The sequence below is a fragment of the Triticum aestivum genome, chromosome 4B (assembly GCF_018294505.1).
Source record: "Triticum aestivum cultivar Chinese Spring chromosome 4B, IWGSC CS RefSeq v2.1, whole genome shotgun sequence".
NCBI classification, from domain to species: Eukaryota; Viridiplantae; Streptophyta; class Magnoliopsida; order Poales; family Poaceae; genus Triticum; species Triticum aestivum.
This window is the reverse complement of record NC_057804.1, coordinates 436,777,575-436,797,743: the sequence shown is the minus strand read 5'-3', so window position 1 is coordinate 436,797,743 and position 20,169 is coordinate 436,777,575.

Here is a 20,169-nt window from a genome sequence, read left to right as displayed (position 1 = left end):
TCCAAAGGTACATGTTGGGTTGGCATATTTCGAGATTAGGTTTTGTCACTCCGATTGTCGAGAGGTATCTCTGGGCCCTCTCGGTAATGCACATCACTATAAGCCTTGCAAGCAATGTAGCTAATGAGTTAGTTACGAAATGATGCATTACGTAACGAGTAAAGAGACTTGCCGGTAACGAGATTGAACTAGGTATTGGATACCGATGATCGAATCTCGGGCAAGTAACATACCGATGACAAAGGGAACAACGTATATTGTTATGCGGTTTGACCGATAAAGATCTTTGTAGAATATGTAGGAGCCAATATGAGTATCGAGGTTCCGCTATTGGTTATTGACCGAGAATAGTTCTAGGCCATGTCTACATAGTTCTCGAACCCGTAGGGTCCGCACGCTTAACGTTACGATGACAGTTTTATTATGAGTTTATATATTTTGATGTATCGAAGGTTGTTCGGAGTCCAGGATGTGATCCAGGACATGACGAGGAGTCTCGAAATGGTCGAGACATAAAGATTGATATATTGGAAGCCTATATTTGGATATCGGAATTGTTCCGGGAGAACCCGGGATTTTTCCGGAGTACCGGGGGGTTATCGGAACCCCCCCCCCCCGGGGGTTATTGGGCCTACATGGGCCATGAGGGAGAAGAGGAGGGCCGGCCAGGGCAGGCCGCGCACCCCCTCTCCCCTAGTCCGAATAGGACAAGGAGGGGGGGCGGCGCCCCCCTTTCCTCTTTCCCCTTCCCCCTTTCCTTCTCCACCAAGGCAAGAGGGGGGGGGGGGCGCACCCCCTTGGGGGCCGGCCGCACCCCCCTCCCTCCTTTATATACGGGGGCAGGGGGCACCCTAGAACACACAAGTTGATCTACGGATCGTTCCTTAGCCGTGTGCGGTGCCCCCTCCACCATATTCCACCTCGGTCATATCGTCGCGGTGTTTAGGCGAAGCCCTGCGCCGGTAGAGCATCATCATCGTCACCACGCCATCGTGCTGACGGAACTCATCCCCGACACTTTGCTGGATCGGAGTCCGGGGATCGTCATCGAGCTGAACGTGTGCTGAACTCGGAGGTGCAGTACGTTCGGTACTTGGATCAGTCGGATAGTGAAGACGTACGACTACATCAACCGCGTTGTCATAACGCTTCCGCTTACGGTCTACGAGGGTACATGGACAACACTCTCCCCTCTCGTTGCTATGCCATCACCATGATCTTGCGTGTGCGTAGGATTTTTTTTGAAATTACTACGTTCCCCAACAGTGGCATCCGAGCCAGGTTTTATGCGTAGATGTCATATGCACGAGTAGAACACAAGTGAGTTGTGGGCGATACAAGTCATACTTCTTACCAGCATGTCATACTTTGGCTCAGCGGTATTGTGAGATGAAGCGGCCCGGACCGACATTACGCATACGCTTACGCGAGACTGGTTTCACCGTTACGAGCACTCGTGCTTAAAGGTGACTAGCGGGTGTCTATCTCTCTCACTTTAGCTGAATCGAGTGTGGCTACGCCCGGTCCTTGCGAAGGTTAAAACAGCATTAACTTGACGAACTATCGTTGTGGTTTTGATGCGTAGGTAAGAACGGTTCTTGCTAAGCCCATAGCAGCCACGTAAAATTTGCAACAACAAAGTAGAGGACGTCTAACTTGTTTTGCAGGGCATGTTGTGATGTGATATGGTCAAGACGTGATGCTATATTTTATTGTATGAGATGATCATGTTTTGTAACCGAAGTTATCGGCAACTGGCAGGAGCCATATGGTTATCGCTTTATTGTATGAAATGCAAACGCCCTGTAATTGCTTTACTTTATCAGTAAGCGGTAGCGATAGTCGTAGAAGCAATAGATGGCGTAATGACAACGATGCTACGATGGAGATCAAGGTGTCGCGCCGGTGATGATGGTGATCACGACGGTGCTTCGAAGATGGAGATCACAAGCACAAGATGATGATGGCCATATCATATCACTTATATTGATTGCATGTGATGTTTATCCTTTATGCATCTTATCTTGCTTTGATTGACGGTAGCATTTTAAGATGATCTCTCACTAAATTATGAAGAAGTGTTCTCCCTGAGTATGCACCGTTGCGAAAGTTCTTCGTGCTGAGACACCACGTGATGATCGGGTGTGATAGGCTCTACGTACAAATACAACGGGTGCAAAACAGTTGCACACGCGGAATACTCAGGTTAAACTTGACGAGCCTAGCATATAATAGATATGGCCTCGAAATACGGAGACCAAAAGGTCGAGCGTGAATCATATAGTAGATATGATCAACATATTGATGTTCACCGTTGAAACTACTCCATCTCACGTGACGATCGGACATGGCGTAGTTGATATGGATCACGTAATCACTTAGAAGATTAGAGGGATGTCTATCTAAGTGGGAGTTCTTAAGTAATATGATTAATTGAACTTAAATTTATCATGAACTTAGTACCTGATAGTATTTGCTTGTCTATGTTTGTTGTAGATAGATGGCTCGTGCTGTTGTTCCGTTGAATTTTAATGCGTTCCTTGAGAAAGCAAAGTTGAAAGATGATGGTAGCAATTACACGGACTGGGTCCGTAATCTGAGGATTATCCTTATTGCTGCATAGAAGAATTACGTCCTGAAAGCACCGCTGGGTGCCAGGCCTGCTACTGATGCAACTGACGACGTTAAGAACGTCTGGCAGAGCAAAGCTAATGACTACTCGATAGTTCAGTGTGCCATGCTTTACGGCTTAGAACCGGGTCTTCAATGACGTTTTGAACGTCATGGAGCATATGAGATGTTTCAGGAGTTGAAGTTAATATTTCAAGCAAATGCCCGGATTGAAAGATATGAAGTCTTCAATAAGTTCTATAGCTGCAAGATGGAGGAGAATAGTTCTGTCAGTGAACACATACTCAAAATGTCTGGGTATAATAATCACTTGATTCAACTGGGAGTTAATCTTCCTGATGATAGTGTCATTGACAAAATTCTTCAATCACTGTCACCAAGCTACAAGAGCTTCGTAATGAACTATAATATGCAAGGGATGGACAAGACTATTCCTGAGCTCTTCGCAATGCTAAAAGCCGCGGAGGTAGAAATCAAGAAGGAGCATCAAGTGTTGATGGTTAACAAGACCACCAGTTTCAAGAAAAAGGGCAAAGGGAAGAAGAAGGTGTTGGGGAACGTAGCAGAAATTCAAAATTTTCCTACGCGTCACCAAGATCTATCTATGGAGAAACCAGCTACGAGTAGAAGGAGAGTGCATCTACATACCCTTGTAGATCGCTAAGAGGAAGCGTTCAAGTGAACGGGGTTGATGGAGTCGTACTCGTCGTGATTCAAATCACCGATGATCAAGTGCCGAACGGACGGCACCTCCGCGTTCAACACACGTACAGCCCGATGACGTCTCCCACGCCTTGATCCAGCAAGGAGAGAGGGAGAGGTTGAGGAAGACTCCATCCAACAGCAGCACAACGGCGTGGTGGTGATGGAGGAGCGTGGCAATCCAGCAGGGCTTCGCTAAGCACAATGGGAGAGGAGGAGGAGGGAGAGGCAGGGCTGCACCAACGAGAGATCAAATCGCGTGTTATGGGCAACCCCTAGGCCTCATATATATAGGGGAAGGGGAGGGCTGCGCCCCCTTTAGGGTTTCCCACCCCAAGGGGCGGCGGCCAGCCTCCAGATGGCATCTGGTGCGGCGGCCAAGAGGGGGGGGGAGGAGTCCATCCTCCCCAAGGCACCTCGGAGGTGCCTTCCCCCTTGAGGACTCTTCCCTCTAGGGTTCCCTAGGCGCATGGGCCTCTTGGGGCTGGTGCCCTTGGCCCATGTAGGCCAAGGCGCACCCCCTACAGCCCATGTGGCCCCCCGGGGCAGGTGGCCCCACCCGGTGGGCCCCCGGGACCCTTCCGGTGGTCCCGGTACAATACCGATGACCCCGAAACATGTCCCGATGGCCGAAACAGGACTTCCTATATATAAATCTTTACCTCCGGACCATTCCGGAACTCCTCGTGACGTCCGGGATCTCATCCGGGACTCCGAACAACATTAGGTAACCACATACAAAACTTCCTTTATAACCCTAGCGTCATCGAACCTTAAGTGTGTAGACCCTACGGGTTCGGGAGACATGTAGACATGACCGAGACGTTCTCCGGTCAATAACCAACAGCGGGATCTGGATACCCATGATGGCTCCCACATGTTCCATGATGATCTCATCGGATGAACCACGATGTCAAGGACTTAATCAATCCCGTATTCAATTCCCTTTGTCTAGCGGTATTTTACTTGCCCGAGATTCGATCGTCGGTATACCGATACCTTGTTCAATCTCGTTACCGGCAAGTCACTTTACTCGTTCCGTAACACATCACCCCGTGATCAACTCCTTGGTCACATTGCGCATATGATGATGTCCTACCGAGTGGGCCCAGAGATACCTCTCCGTTTACACGGAGTGACAAATCCCAGTCTCGATCCGCATAAAACAATAGATACTTTCGGAGATACCTGTAGTGCACCTTTATAGTCACCCAGTTACGTTGTGACGTTTGATACACCCAAAGCACTCCTACGGTATCCAGGATTTACACGATCTCATGGTCAAAGGAAGAGATACTTGACATTGGCAAAGCTCTAGCAAACGAACTACACGATCTTTGTGCTATGCTTAGGATTGGGTCTTGTCCATCACATCATTCTCCTAATGATGTGATCCCGTTATCAATGACATCCAATGTCCATAGCCAGGAAACCATGACTATCTGTTGATCACAACGAGCTAGTCAACTAGAGGCTCACTAGGGACATATTGTGGTCTATGTATTCACACGTGTATTACGATTTCCGGATAATACAGTTATAGCATGAATAAGAGACAATTATCATGAACAAGGAAATATAATAATAATACTTTTATTATTGCCTCTAGGGCATATTTCCAACAGTCTCCCACTTGCACTAGAGTCAATAATCTAGTTCACATCGCCATGTGATTAACACTCACAGGTCACATCGCCATGTGACTAATACCCAAGAGTTTACTAGAGTCAGTAGTCTAGTTCACATCACTATGTGATTAACACTCAATGAGTTTTATGTTTGATCATGTTGCTTGTGAGAGAGGTTTTAGTCAACGGGTCTGAACCTTTCAGATCCGTGTGTGCTTTACAAATCTCTATGTCATCTCCTAGATGCAGCTACCACGCTCTATTTGGAGCTATTCCAAACAACTGTTCTACTTGGAGCTATCCTAAATTATTGCTCCATTATATGTATCCGGTCTCTCTACTCAGAGCTATCCGGATAGGTGTCAAGCTTGCATCGTCGTAACCTTTACGACGAACTCTTTTACCACCTCCATAATCGAGAAAATTCCTTAGTCCACCAGTTACTAAGGATAACTTTGACCGCTGTCCTGTGAGCCATTCTTGGATCACTCTTGTACCCCTTGACTGTCTCATGGCAAGGCACACTTCAGGTGCGATACACAGCATAGCATACTGAAGATCCTACGTCTTAAGCATAGGGGACGACCTTCGTCCTTTCTCTCTATTCTGCCGTGGTCGAGCTTTAAGTCTTAACTTCGTACCTTATAACTCAGGCAAGAACTCCTTCTTTGACTGGTCCATCTTGAACACCTTCAAGATCATGTCAAGGTATGTGCTCATTTGAAAGTATTATTAAGCATTTTGATCTATCCTTATAGATCTTGATGCTCAATGTTCAAGTAGCTTAATCTAGGCTTTCCATTGAAAAACACCTTTCAAATAACCCTATATGCTTTCTAGAAATTCTACATCATCTCTGATCATCAATATGTCAACAACATATACTCATCAGAAATTCTATAGTGCTCCCACTCACTTCTTTGGAAATACAAGTTTCTTATAAACTTTGTATAAATCCAAAATCTTTGATCATCTCATCAAATCGTACATTCCAACTCCGAGATGCTTACTCCAGTCCTTAAAAGGATCGCTGGAGTTAGCATACCTTTTAGCATCCTTAGGATCGACAAAACTTTTCTGATTGTATTGCATACAACCTTTCCTTACGAAAACTAGTAAGGAAACTTGTCTTGACATCCATCTGCCAGATTTCATAAATGCAGCTAATGCTAACATGATTCCGACGGACTTTAAGCATCGCTACGAGTGAGAAAATCTCATCGTAGTCAACTCCTTGAACTTGTCGGAAAACACTTCGCCACAAGTCGAGCTTCATAGATGGTGACATTACCATCCACGTCCGTCTTCTTCTTAAAAGATCCATTTATCTCAATGGATTGCTGATCATCGGGCAAGTCCATCAAAGTCCATGCTTTGTTCTGATATATGGATACTATCTCGGATTTCATGGCTTCTAACCATTTGTCGGAATTCGGGCCCACCATCGCTTCTCCATAGCTCGTAGGTTCATTGTTGTCTAGCAACATGACTTCCAAGACAGGATCACCTTACCACTCCGAAGTAGTACGTGTCCTTGTCGTCCTACGAGGTTTGGTAGTGACTTGATCCGAAGTTTCATGATCAATATCATAAGCTTCCACTTCAATTGGTGTAGGTGCCACAGGAACAACTCCCTGTGCCCTGTCACACACTAGTTGAAGAGACGGTTCAATAACCTCATCAAGTCTCCACCATCCTCCCACTCAATTCTTTCGAGAGAAACTTTTCCTCGAGAAAGGACCCGATTCTAGAAACAATCCATATTGCTTTCGGATCTGAATTAGGAGGTATACCCAACTGTTTTGGGTTTCCTATGAAGATGCATTTTATCCGCTTTGGGTTCGAGCTTATCAACCTGAAACTTTTTCATATAAGCGTCACAGCCCCAAATTTTTAAGAAACGACAACTTAGGTTTCTCTAAACCATAATTCATACGGTGTCATCTCAACGGAATTACGTGGTGCCCTATTTAAAGTGAATGTGGTTGTCTCTAATGCCTAACCCATGGACAATAGTGGTAATTCGATAAGAGACATCATGGTACGCACCATATCCAATAGGGTGCAACTATGATGTTCGGACACACCATCACACTATGGTGTTCCAGGCGGTATTAATTGCGAAACAATTTCCACAATGTCTTAATTGTGTGCCAAAACTCGTAACTCAGATATTCATCTCTATGATCATATCATAGACATTTTATCCTCTTGTCACAATGATCTTCTACTTCACTCTGAAATTACTTGAACCATTCAATGATTCAGACTTGTGTTTCATCAAGTAAATATTCTCAACATCTACTCGAATCATCTGTGAAGTAAGATCATAACGATATTCACTGCATGCCTCAACACTCATTGGACTACACACATCAAAATGTGTTACTTCCAACAAGTTGCTATCTTGTTCCATCTTACTGAACCCGAGGCTTTTCAGTCATCTTGCCCATGTGGTATGATTTGCATATCTCAAGTGATTCAAAATCAAGTGAGTTCAAACGGTCCATTTGCATGGAGTTTCTTCATGCATATATACCAATAGACATGGTTCGCATGTCTCAAACTTTTGAAAAATGAGTGAGTCCAAAGATCCATCAACATGGAGCTTCTTCATGCATTTTATACCGATATGACTTACGTGGCAGTGCCACAAATAGGTGGTACTATCATTACTATCTTTTGGCATGAACATGTGTATCACTACGATCGAGATTTCGATGAACCATTCATTTTAGGTGCAAGACCATTGAAGGTATTATTCAAATAAATAGAGTAACCATTATTCTCTTTAAATGAATAACCGTATTGCGATAGACATAATCCAATCATGTCTATGCTCAACGCAAACACCAAATCTCGATGGTAGAGGGAGCGTGCGATGCTTGATCATATCAACATTGGAAACACTTCCAACACATATCGTCAGCTCACCTTTAGCTAGTCTCCGTTTATGCCGTAGCTTTTATTTCGAGTTACTAACACTTAGCAACCGAACCGGTATCTTATACCCTGGTGCTACTAGGAGTACTAGTAAAGTACACATTAATATAATGTATATCCAATATACTTCTATCGACCTTGCCAGCCTTCTCATCTACCAAGTATGTAGGGTAATTCTGCTCTAGTGACTGTTCCCCTTATTACAGAAGCACTTAGTCTCGGGTTTGGGTTCAACCTTGGGTTTCTTCACTGGAGCAGCAGCTGATTTGCCGTTTCATGAAATATCCCTTCTTGCCCTTGCCCTTCTTGAAACTAGTGGTTTCACCAACCATCAACAATTGATGCTCCTTCTTGATTTCTACTTTCGTGGTGTCAAACATCGTGAATACCTCAAGGATCATCTTATTTATCCCTGATATGTTATAGTTCATCACGAAGCTCTAGCAGCTCGGTGGCAATGACTTTGGAGAAACATCACTATCTCATTTGGAAGATCAACTCCCACTCGATTCAAGTGATTGTTGCACTCAGACAATCTGAGCACAAGCTCAACGATTGAGCTTTTCTCCCTTAGTTTGTGGGCTAAGAAAATTGTCGGAGGTCTCATACCTCTTGACGTGGGCACGAGCCTGAAATCCTAATTTCAGCCCTCGAAACATCTCATATGTTCCGCGACGTTTCGAAAACGTCTTTGGTGCCTCTACTTAATCCATTTAACTGAACTATCACGTAGTTATCAAAACGTGTATGTCCGATGTTCGCAACATCGACAAACGACGTTGGGGTTCAGCACACTGAGCGGTGCATTAAGGACATAAGCTTTCTACTGATCGCATAATCGCTACTATCAACTTTCAACTATAATTTTCTCTAGGAACATATCTAAAACAGTAGAACTATAGCGTGAGCTACGACATAATTTGCAAAAGGTCTTTTAACTATGTTCAAGATAAATAAGTTCATCTTATGAACTCCCACTCAGATAGACATCCCTCTGGTCATCTAAGTGATTACATGATCCGAGTCAACTAGGCCGTGTCCGATCATCACGTGAGACGGACTAGTCATCATCGGTGAACATCTTCATGTTGATCGTATCTACTATACGACTCATGCTCGACCTTTCGGTCTCCGTGTTCCGAGGCCATGTCTGCACATGCTAGGCTCGTCAAGTTAACCCTAAGTGTTTTCGCTGTGTAAAACTGTCTTACACCCGTTGTATGTGAACGTAAGAATCCATCACACCCGATCATCACGTGGTGCTTAGAAGCGACGAACTGTAGCAACGGTGCACAGTTAGGGGAGAACACTTCTTGAAATTTTGTAAGGGATCATCTTATTTACTACCGTCGTCCTAAGTAAACAAGATGCATAATCATAATAAACATCACATGCAATTATATAGTTGTGACATGATATGGCCAATATCATATAGCTCCATTGATCTCCATCTTCGGGGCTCCATGATCATCTTGTCACCGGCTTGACACCATGATCTCCATCATCGTGTCTTCATGAAGTTGTCACACCAATGACTACTTCTACTTCCATGACTAACGCGTTTAGCAATAAAGTAAAGTAGTTTACATGGCGTTCTTCAATGACACGTAGGTCATACAATAAATAAAGACAACTCCTATGGCTCCTGCCGGTTGTCATACTCATCGACATGCAAGTCGTGAATCCTATTACAAGAACATGATCAATCTCATACATCACATATCATTCATCACATTCCTCTTGGCCATATCACATCACATAGCATACCCTGCAAAAACAAGTTAGACGTCCTCTAATTGTTGTTTCATGTTTTACGTGGCTGCTATGGGTTTCTAGCAAGAACGTTTCTTACCTACGCAACACCACAACGTGATATGCCAATTGCTATTTACCCTTCATAAGGACCCTTTTCATCGAATCCGTTCCGACTAAAGTGGGAGAGACTGGCACCCGCTAGCCACCTTATGCACCAAGTGCATGTCAATCGGTGGAACCTGTCTCACGTAAGAGTACGTGTAAGGTCGGTCCGGGCCGCTTCATCCCACAATACCGTCGAAACAAGATTGGACTAGTAACGGTAAGCATATTGAACAATATCAACGCCCACAACTACTTTGTGTTCTACTCGTGCAAAGAATCTACGCAATAGACCTAGCTCATGATGCCACTGTTGGGGAACGTAGCAGAAATTCAAAATTTTCCTACGCGTCACCAAGATATATCTATGGAGAAACCAGCTACGAGTAGAAGGAGAGTACATCTACATACCCTTGTAGATTGCTAAGCGGAAGCGTTCAAGTGAACGGGGTTGATGGAGTCGTACTCGTCGTGATTCAAATCACCGATGATCAAGTGCCGAACGGACGGCACCTCCGCGTTCAACACACGTACAGCCCGGTGACGTCTCCCACGCCTTGATCCAGCAAGGAGAGAGGGAGAGGTTGAGGAAGACTCCATCCAACAGCAGCACAACGGCGTGGTGGTGATGGAGGAGCGTGGCAATCTAGCAGGGCTTCGCTAAGCACCATGGGAGAGGAGGAGGAGGGAGAGGCAGGGCTGCACCAACGAGAGATCAAATCGCGTGTTATGGGCAGCCCCTAGGCCTCATATATATAGGGGAAGGGGAGGGCTGCGCCCCCTTTAGGGTTTCCCACCCCAAGGGGCGGCGGCCAGCCTCCAGATGGCATCTGGTGCGGCGGCCAAGAGGGGGGGGGAGGAGTCCATCCTCCCCAAGGCACCTCGGAGGTGCCTTCCCCCTTGAGGACTCTTCCCTCTAGGGTTCCCTAGGCGCATGGGCCTCTTGGGGCTGGTGCCCTTGGCCCATGTAGGCCAAGGCGCACCCCCTACAGCCCATGTGGCCCCCCGGGGCAGGTGGCCCCACCCGGTGGGCCCCCGGGACCCTTCCGGTGGTCCCGGTACAATACCGATGACCCCGAAACATGTCCCGATGGCCGAAACAGGACTTCCTATATATAAATCTTTACCTCCGGACCATTCCGGAACTCCTCGTGACGTCCGGGATCTCATCCGGGACTCCGAACAACATTCGGTAACCACATACAAAACTTCCTTTATAACCCTAGCGTCATCGAACCTTAAGTGTGTAGACCCTACGGGTTCGGGAGACATGTAGACATGACCGAGACGTTCTCCGGTCAATAACCAACAGCGGGATCTCGATACCCATGATGGCTCCCACATGTTCCATGATTATCTCATCGGATGAACCACGATGTCAAGGACTTAATCAATCCCGTATTCAATTCCCTTTGTCTAGCGGTATTTTACTTGCCCGAGATTCGATCGTCGGTATACCGATACCTTGTTCAATCTCGTTACCGGCAAGTCACTTTACTCGTTCCGTAACACATCACCCCGTGATCAACTCCTTGGTCACATTGCGCATATGATGATGTCCTACCGAGTGGGCCCAGAGATACCTCTCCGTTTACACGGAGTGACAAATCCCAGTCTCGATCCGCATAAAACAATAGATACTTTCGGAGATACCTGTAGTGCACCTTTATAGTCACCCAGTTACGTTGTGACGTTTGATACACCCAAAGCACTCCTACGGTATCCATGATTTACACGATCTCATGGTCAAAGGAAGAGATACTTGACATTGGCAAACCTCTAGCAAACGAACTACACGATCTTTGTGCTATGCTTAGGATTGGGTCTTGTCCATCACATCATTCTCCTAATGATGTGATCCCGTTATCAACGACATCCAATGTCCATAGCCAGGAAACCATGACTATCTGTTGATCACAACGAGCTAGTCAACTAGAGGCTCACTAGGGACATATTGTGGTCTATGTATCCACACGTGTATTACGATTTCCGGATAATACAGTTATAGCATGAATAAGAGACAATTATCATGAACAAGGAAATATAATAATAATACTTTTATTATTGCCTCTAGGGCATATTTCCAATAGAAGGGGAACTTCAAGAAGAATAGCAAACAAGTTGCTGCTCAAGAGAAGAAACCCAAGTCTGGATCTAAGCCTGAGACTGAGTGTTTCTACTGCAAGCAGACTGGACACTGGAAGCGGAACTGCCCCAAGTATTTGGCGGATAAGAAGGATGGCAAAGTGAACAAAGGTATATGTGATATACATGTTATTGATGTGTACCTTACTAATGCTCGCAGTAGTACCTGGGTATTTGATACTGGTTCTGTTGCTAATATTTGCAACTCGAAACAGGGACTACGGATTAAGCGAAGATTGGCTAAGGATGAGGTGACGATGTGCGTGGGAAATGGTTCCAAAGTCGATGTGATCGCGGTCGGCACGCTACCTCTACATCTACCATCGGGATTAGTTTTAGACCTAAATAATTGTTATTTGGTGCCAGCGTTGAGCATGAACATTATATCTGGATCTTGTTTGATGCGAGACGGTTATTCATTTAAGTCGGAGAATAATGGTTGTTCTATTTATATGAGTAATATCTTTTATGGTCATGCACCCTTTAAGAGTGGTCTATTTTTATTGAATCTCGATAGTAGTGATACACATGTTCATAGTGTTGAAACCAAAAGATGCAGAGTTAATAATGATAGTGCAACTTATTTGTGGCACTGCCGTTTAGGTCATATCGGTGTAAAGCGCATGAAGAAACTCGATACTGATGGGCTTTTGGAATCACTTGATTATGAATCACTTTGTACTTGCGAACCGTGCCTCATGGGCAAGATGACTAAAACGCCGTTCTCCGGAACTATGGAACGAGCAACTGATTTATTGGAAATCATACATACTGATGTTTGTGGTCCAATGAATGTTGAGGCTCGCGGCGGGCATCGTTATTTTCTCACCTGCACAGATGATTTGAGCAGATATGGGTATATCTACTTAATGAAACACAAGTCTGAAACATTTGAAAAGTTCAAAGAATTTCAGAGTGAAGTGGAAAATCATCGTAACAAGAAAATAAAATTTCTACGATCTGATCGTGGAGGAGAATATTTGAGTTACGAGTTTGGTCTACACTTGAAACAATGCGGAATAGTTTCGCAACTCACGCCACCCGGAACACCACAACGAAATGGTGTGTCCGAATGTCGTAATCGTACTTTACTAGATATGGTGCGATCTATGATGTCTCTTTCTGATTTACCGCTATTGTTTTGGGGTTATGCTTTAGAGACGGCCACATTCACGTTAAATAGGGCACCATCAAAATCCGTTGAGACGACGCCTCATGAACTATGGTTTGGCAAGAAACCAAAGTTGTCATTTCTTAAAGTTTGGGGCTGTGATGCTTATGTGAAGAAACTTCAACCAGATAAGCTCGAACCCAAATCGGAGAAATGTGTCTTCATAGGATACCCAAAAGAAATGTTGGGTACACCTTCTATCATAGATCTGGGGGCAAGATTTTCGTTGCTAAATTCGGATCCTTTCTAGAGAAGGAGTTTCTCTCGAAAGAAGTGAGTGGGAGGAAAGTAGAACTTGATGAAGTAACTGTACATGCTCCCTTATTGAAAAGTAGCTCATCAAAAGAACCGGTTCCTGTGATAACTACACATATTAGTGAGGAAGCTAATGATATTGATCATGAAACTTCAGATCAAGTTTCTACTGAACCTCTTAGGTCTACCAGAGTAAGATCCGCACCAGAGTGGTACGGTAATCCTATTCTGGAAGTCATGTTACTTGACCATGATGAACCTACGAACTATGAGGAAGCGATGATGAGCCCAGATTCTGCAAAATGGCTAGAGGCCATGAAATCTGAGATGGGATCCATGTATGAGAACAAAGTATGGACTTTGGTTGACTTGCCTGATGATCGGCAAGCCATTGAGAATAAATGGATTTTTAAGAAGAAGACTGACGCTGATGGTAATGTAACTGTCTATAAATCTCGACTTGTTGCAAAAGGTTTTCGACAAGTTCAAGGGGTTGACTACGATGATACTTTCTCACCCGTAGCGATGCTTAAGTCTGTCCGAATCATGTTAGCAATTGCTGCATTTTAGGATTATGAAATTTGGCAAATGGATGTCAAAACTGCATTCTTGAATGGATTTCTGGAAGAAGAGTTGTATATGATGCAGCCAGAAGGTTTTGTTGATCCAAAAGGTGCTAACAAAGTGTGCAAGCTCCAGTGATCCATTTATGAACTGGTGCAAGCATCTCGGAGTTGGAATAAACGCTTTGATAGTGTGATCAAAGCATATGGTTTTATACAGACTTTTGGAGAAGCCTGTATTTACAAGAAAGTGAGTGGGAGCTCTGTAGCATTTCTGATATTATATGTAGATGACATATTATTAATTGGAAGTGATATAGAATTTCTGGATAGCATAAAGGGATACTTGAATAAAAGTTTTTCTATGAAAGACCTCGGTGAAGCTGCTTATATATTGGGGATCAAGATTTATAGAGATAGATCAAGACGCTTAATTGGACTTTCACAAAGCACATACCTTGATAAAGTTTTGAAGAAGTTCAAAATGGATCATGCAAAGAAAGGGTTCTTGCCCGTACTACAAGGTGTGAAGTTGAGTCAAACTCAATGCCCGACCACAACAGAAGATAGAGAGAAAATGAAAGATGTTCCCTATTGAAAGGATCGATATGGTTGACTAGAGGGGGGGGGGTGAATAGGCAACTAACAATTTTTAGACTTTTCTTTAACAATTTAAACCTTGCAAAGAAATAGGTTGTCTAGATGTGCAACTACGCGGACAACCTATATGATCCAAAGACAATGAGCACACAAGCAAGCAATGGATATAGCACAAGTAAGCTTGAAAAAGTAAAGGGATAAGATAACCAAGAGTGGAGCCGGTGGAGACGAGGATGTGTTACCGAAGTTCCTTCCTTTTAAGGGGAAGTACATCTCCGTTAGAGCAGTGTGGAGGCATAATGCTCCCCAAGAAGCCACTAGGGCCACCGTAATCTCCTCACGCCCTCACACAATGCGAGATGCCGTGATTCCACTATTGGAGCCCTTGAAGGCGGCAACCGGACCTTTACAAACAAGATTGGGGCTATCTCCACAACACTTGGAGGCTCCCAATAATCCCGCGAAGCTTCACCACAATGGAGTATGGCTTTGAGGTGACCTCAACCGTCTAGGGTGCTCAACACCCAAGAGTAACAAGATCCACAAGGGATAAGTGGGGGGAATCAAATATCCTGTGGTGGAAGTGTAGATCGGGCACTTGTCACCCAATCCCGAGCAAATCAACAAGTTTGATTGGCTAGGGAGAGAGATCGAGTGAAAAAGGAGCTTGGAGCAACAATGGAGCTTAGAGATGGAAGAGGTAGTCAACTAGAGGTAGAAGACGCCCCTTATATAGTCGTGGACAAATTCCAACCGTTATCCACATGTTCAGCCCGCGACACACGATACTACCACTCTAGGGGCGCGGTACTACCGCGAGGCTGTGCGGTACTACCGTGGCTAACCACAGTACTACCGCGACAGCAACACAGGCAGGAACTAGCCTGATAAGGGGGCAGTACTACCGCATGCGCGGTACTACCGCACCCACCTGCGGTACTACTGCAAGGCAGGAAAGTCACGGCCTGGGAAGGGCGCGGATGAAATAAATTACATCCGTGCCTACTTCCGCTAAACCAGAGGAGGTACAAAAATACGACGCGGTACTACCGCCCGCGAGGCGCAGTACTACCGTGCGGGCGCGGATGTAAAAAATTACATCCGCGCCTACTACCGCGACACTGCGGTACTAGGTAGGAGGGTCACGGTACTACGACTCCTAGGGAGCGGTACTACCGTGGGCCTCCGCGGTACTACCGCGCTGGACGAGCGGTACTACCGTGGAGGGCGCGGATGTAAAAAATTACATCCGCCCCTACTACCGCACCGGAGCGGCACAAGGCCAGGGAGCCGCGGTACTACCGCTCCAGATGAGCGGTACTACCGTGACACCCAGCGGTACTACCGCGTGTACTTGCGGTACTACCGCAAGCACAGCAGTAGTCGTCAGATTTCCGCACAACCAAGATAACAAAGGGAAGCTCCAAAATGCAGGGAAAGGAGGAACAAGTGTACGTGTTGATTCCACCCAAACCTTTCCGACGCGGACCCCCTCTTAATAGTACGGCTCTCCTACGACTCAAATCCACCAAAGAGAAACGTAGAACGACGCCGACTTCAATAGTCTCCGAGGGGCACCGAATCGTCTCGTGCCTAGATATGAATAACCTGAGAAACTCAAGGCACACGATTAGTCCGCAAATGCATTGTCATCAATCACCAAAACACCTGAGGGAAAAATATGCCCTTACAATCTCCCCCTTTTTGGTGGATTGATGACAACACGGGATTTGCATATGGATAAGATAATTTAGAGCAGGGGCAAACCCCACCTCTCTAAAATATAGACGGGCTCCCCCTAGATGTGTGCACTTTAGATGAATGCTTTGGACTGCATAGCACACAGACTAGGATCAACACTCCCCCTATATTTTAGAGACTAAGACATGATAATAAGCATAGCATAGCATAAATATAGCACAATATAACACAAGCTCGCTAGGATAGATAGAGTGCATATGTCTTACACCATACGAAGTAAAGCTACCGAGGTTCAACCGAGAAAGCAGCAAACACACGACACAAACGAGAAAGCAGCAAACACACGACACACTCGCAAATCCCTACACTCTCTCCCCCTTTGGCATCGAGACGCCAAAAAGGCAGAGAGGACACCTACACACAAGAGGTGGCTCAAGCAGAGAACTCGTCCCAATCCTCTCCATCGGACGCCTCGGCAGCAGGGATGGTCTCCTCGACATCCTCCTCAGACTCAGTCCACCTGTAGCCCTGCTTCTCCATCCACTCGGCTTCTGGAGTGATGTGCTCCTCAGACCCGCCAGACACTGCCTCACCATAGAGCTGCAAGATCTTGTTGTCCCGGCGACGACTCTCCTTGGACGCCACGTGAGTCCTGTACTGCCCCTTGGCTTGCATGCAGAAAAGAGTCTTCATCTTGTCCTTCAGCTTCTTGGCCCATGATGGCATAGAGGCACTCTGGGAAGGTCTAGCAGCATGGCCCTCAGCAACATCCTCGGCGCCAGCATCCTCCTCATCAACAGCAGTCCTAGCAGCAGTCGCCTCGGCGCGAGTAGTGGTGTTGGCCCAGTTGGGTTTGATACGCAGGCAGATGGGCTCATGGCGAACCCAGTCAGGAGCAAGAAACTCATCAGCAGGAAACATCTTCTCCCAAGTCTTCGAAATCAGCAGAAACAGATAGGGCCCATAGATAGGCACCTTGCGGTTGAACACTGCAAACCGGAGCTCACACCACATGATGTGTGAGACATCAAGTGGCTGTGACTGAGACGAACGAGCATCCTCGCAGATGAGCATCATGTCCACCATATAGGCATGAACCTTGTCTTTATCACCGATGCGAGGGAACAAGGAGTTGCGGAAGATGCGATACATGATATCCAGGAAAGGGTTGAGCACCAAAGTTGTCTTGCCATTGGCGAGTGCCTTCTCAACCATGAAAGGGGCAAGTCTGTCCTTGCTGGCAGAATCAGCATTGGCATGGGGGCGAACACCCACTGGAGAGTCGAGTCCATCATCAGGAACCTGGAGGAGATCCATGAACTCCTTCCAGGTAGCAGACAGCTTACGGCCGTTGGTCATCCAGGTCATCCTCCGTTCCTCATCGGAGTGAAAGTAGACTGAGGCAAAGAACTGACAGATGAGCTCAGGGTCATAGTCGAGGTGGAAGGTAATCACATGCTCAATGCCAAACTGCTCCACCAAGTCCAGAGCCTCTCCAAAGTAGTCACGAAACTTGTCCTTCCTCATGTGATGCATATCAATCCACTTCACCTCCACATAGGTGTTCTGCTTGTTCTTGATGACATCCAGATAGATGTTGACCTGTTGCTTGTTCCAGAACAGCTCACAGCCTCTGAAGGTGGCACGCGGATGCACATAAGGGTGAAGCTGCCTGAGACGGACATAATCAGCTTGGGCAATCTCATCCATGCCCTTAGCGGGCTCCTTGTGCTTGCTAGCTGAGTGCTTGACATTGCGCTTGGAGGCAGACGAGCCTTCTGGTACTTCACCTGGGTTGCACAGACGTTTGGAGCCAGTATCACGATTGGGGTTGGACCGGCGAGAGCCACCACCTGAGACACACACGCAAAACACCAAAGACGCGAGAAGATCAATGCAAAGGCCACGAAAAAGCACAAGAAACACATAGAAGGCATACGAGAAAGTTGGCATGCGATAGATGTGAGCCACGGTAAAACTGCCACTGCTTGCGGTACTAAAATATTAGTACTGCTCCAAACGCGGTAGTACCGTGCTAGGGCACGGTAGTACCGTGGTTGGGGCGGAAGTAAACTTTTAGTACCGCACAGAACGCGGTAGTACCGCTCCCGAGGGGCGGTAGTACCGCGCAAGCGGTAGTACCGCGCCAGACGGGCGGTAGTACCGCGTCGCGTCAGATCCAACGGGCGGTTTGAATCTGAAAAGAACCGCGAAACAATGGCGGTGCCACGGTGATCCGATCTAGCGCAAGACAACAATACAAGTATAAATCCTATGCAATACCACACTCCATCATCCTACTCTTGTAGAGATTAAGCCTACAAATCTCAAGAACACACAAGCCTCCCCCAAAACCTAGAAACACTAAACACAAACAACACGGAGAGGGAGTTGGGGAAAAACCTTGGTCCATAGCAAGAGCACGTGGTGGGGAACGATCCCATCGGTCGGAATCACAGGAGGGCAGCCGGTGGAGGAGATCCGGCGACGAACGCCGGCTCCGTTCTTGAGCGAGGGAGAGAAGGAGACGACGTGGAGAGAGAGGACAGCGAATGGGTATGGGGAGTTAAAACCCCCCTGCCCGTCCTTATCCCCACGCACTCGAACCGGCGCGGTAGTACCGCGTATCATCACGGTAGTACCGCTCGGGCAGAAGTACCGCGCCGAGGCGGTAGTACCGCTCAACCAGGCGGTAGTAAAAAATTATTGCTGCATGGTGATGGTAGTACCGTGCTCCCGCAAGTGGTAGTACCATGGATGGCTGCGGTAGTACCGTAGCCGACCGCGGTAGTACCGTGAGCTCAAGTCACCGCAAGTTTCAACACGAAAAAGAAGAAGCCTTTGCATGGAAACTTTTCACACACAAGAAACACAAGAACACGCACACACCAGAGGCAAGAAGACAACAAGAAACCACCAAGCAACAAAGCCTCTGGAGGAGAGAGGGCGGTGGCCGAAGCCACCTATGTTTGAGTTGAATGGTATGGCACCGCGAAGAATTATCCTTGGGCCCATGACCAAAACTCGTCTTTGAAGCACAAGCACCATTAAAAATGGCTAATGTGAAAGAGGTGATCGATTTATGCATAATGGGGGGAGGGAGAGTTCATTGAGAGAACAACACTCCCCCTATGTCCATGCCTACACCTAAACTAGACAACACGTTGAGTGTGGTGGGGGGTGTACGGGTTCAAGTCACATTGCTCAAATCAATGATATTTAGCTCATGCCTTAACTCGCGAAATCTTGCTTCATCCAAGGGCTTCGTAAAAATATCTGCAAGGTTATCATGAGTGTTTACATACTTGAGCTCGATCTCCCCTCGCCTAATGTGATCCCGGATGAAGTGATACCGAATCTCAATGTGCTTCGTCTTGAAGTGTTGTACCGGGTTGAGAGAAATCTTGATGGCACTTTCATTATCACACCAAAGAGGCACTTTGTCACAAACGACACCGTACTCCTTTAAAGTTTGCCTCATCCATAGGAGTTGAGCACAACAACTACCGGCCGCCACATACTCCGCTTCGGTGGACGAGAGGGACACACAACTTTGCTTCTTGGAAGACCAACTTACCAAAGAGCAACCAAGAAATTGGCACCCTCCGGAAGTGGACTTCCTATCCACTTTGTCCCCCGCCCAATCGGAATCCGTGAAACCTTCAAGCTTGAAATTTGCTCCTCTTGGGTACCATAAGCCAAAGTTTGGGGTATGAGCCAAATATCGAAAGATTCTCTTGACCGCCACATAGTGACTTTCCTTTGGTGCGGCTTGAAACCGTGCACACATCCCCACACTCAACATGATATCCGGTCTAGATGCACAAAGGTAAAGCAAGGAGCCAATCATGGAGCGATATACCTTTTGATCCACCGCTTTACCATTGGGATCGATGTCAAGTTGGCACTTGGTAGGCATTGGTGTAGAAGCCGGCTTGACATCACTTAGCTTGAATCTTTTAAGCATGTCTTG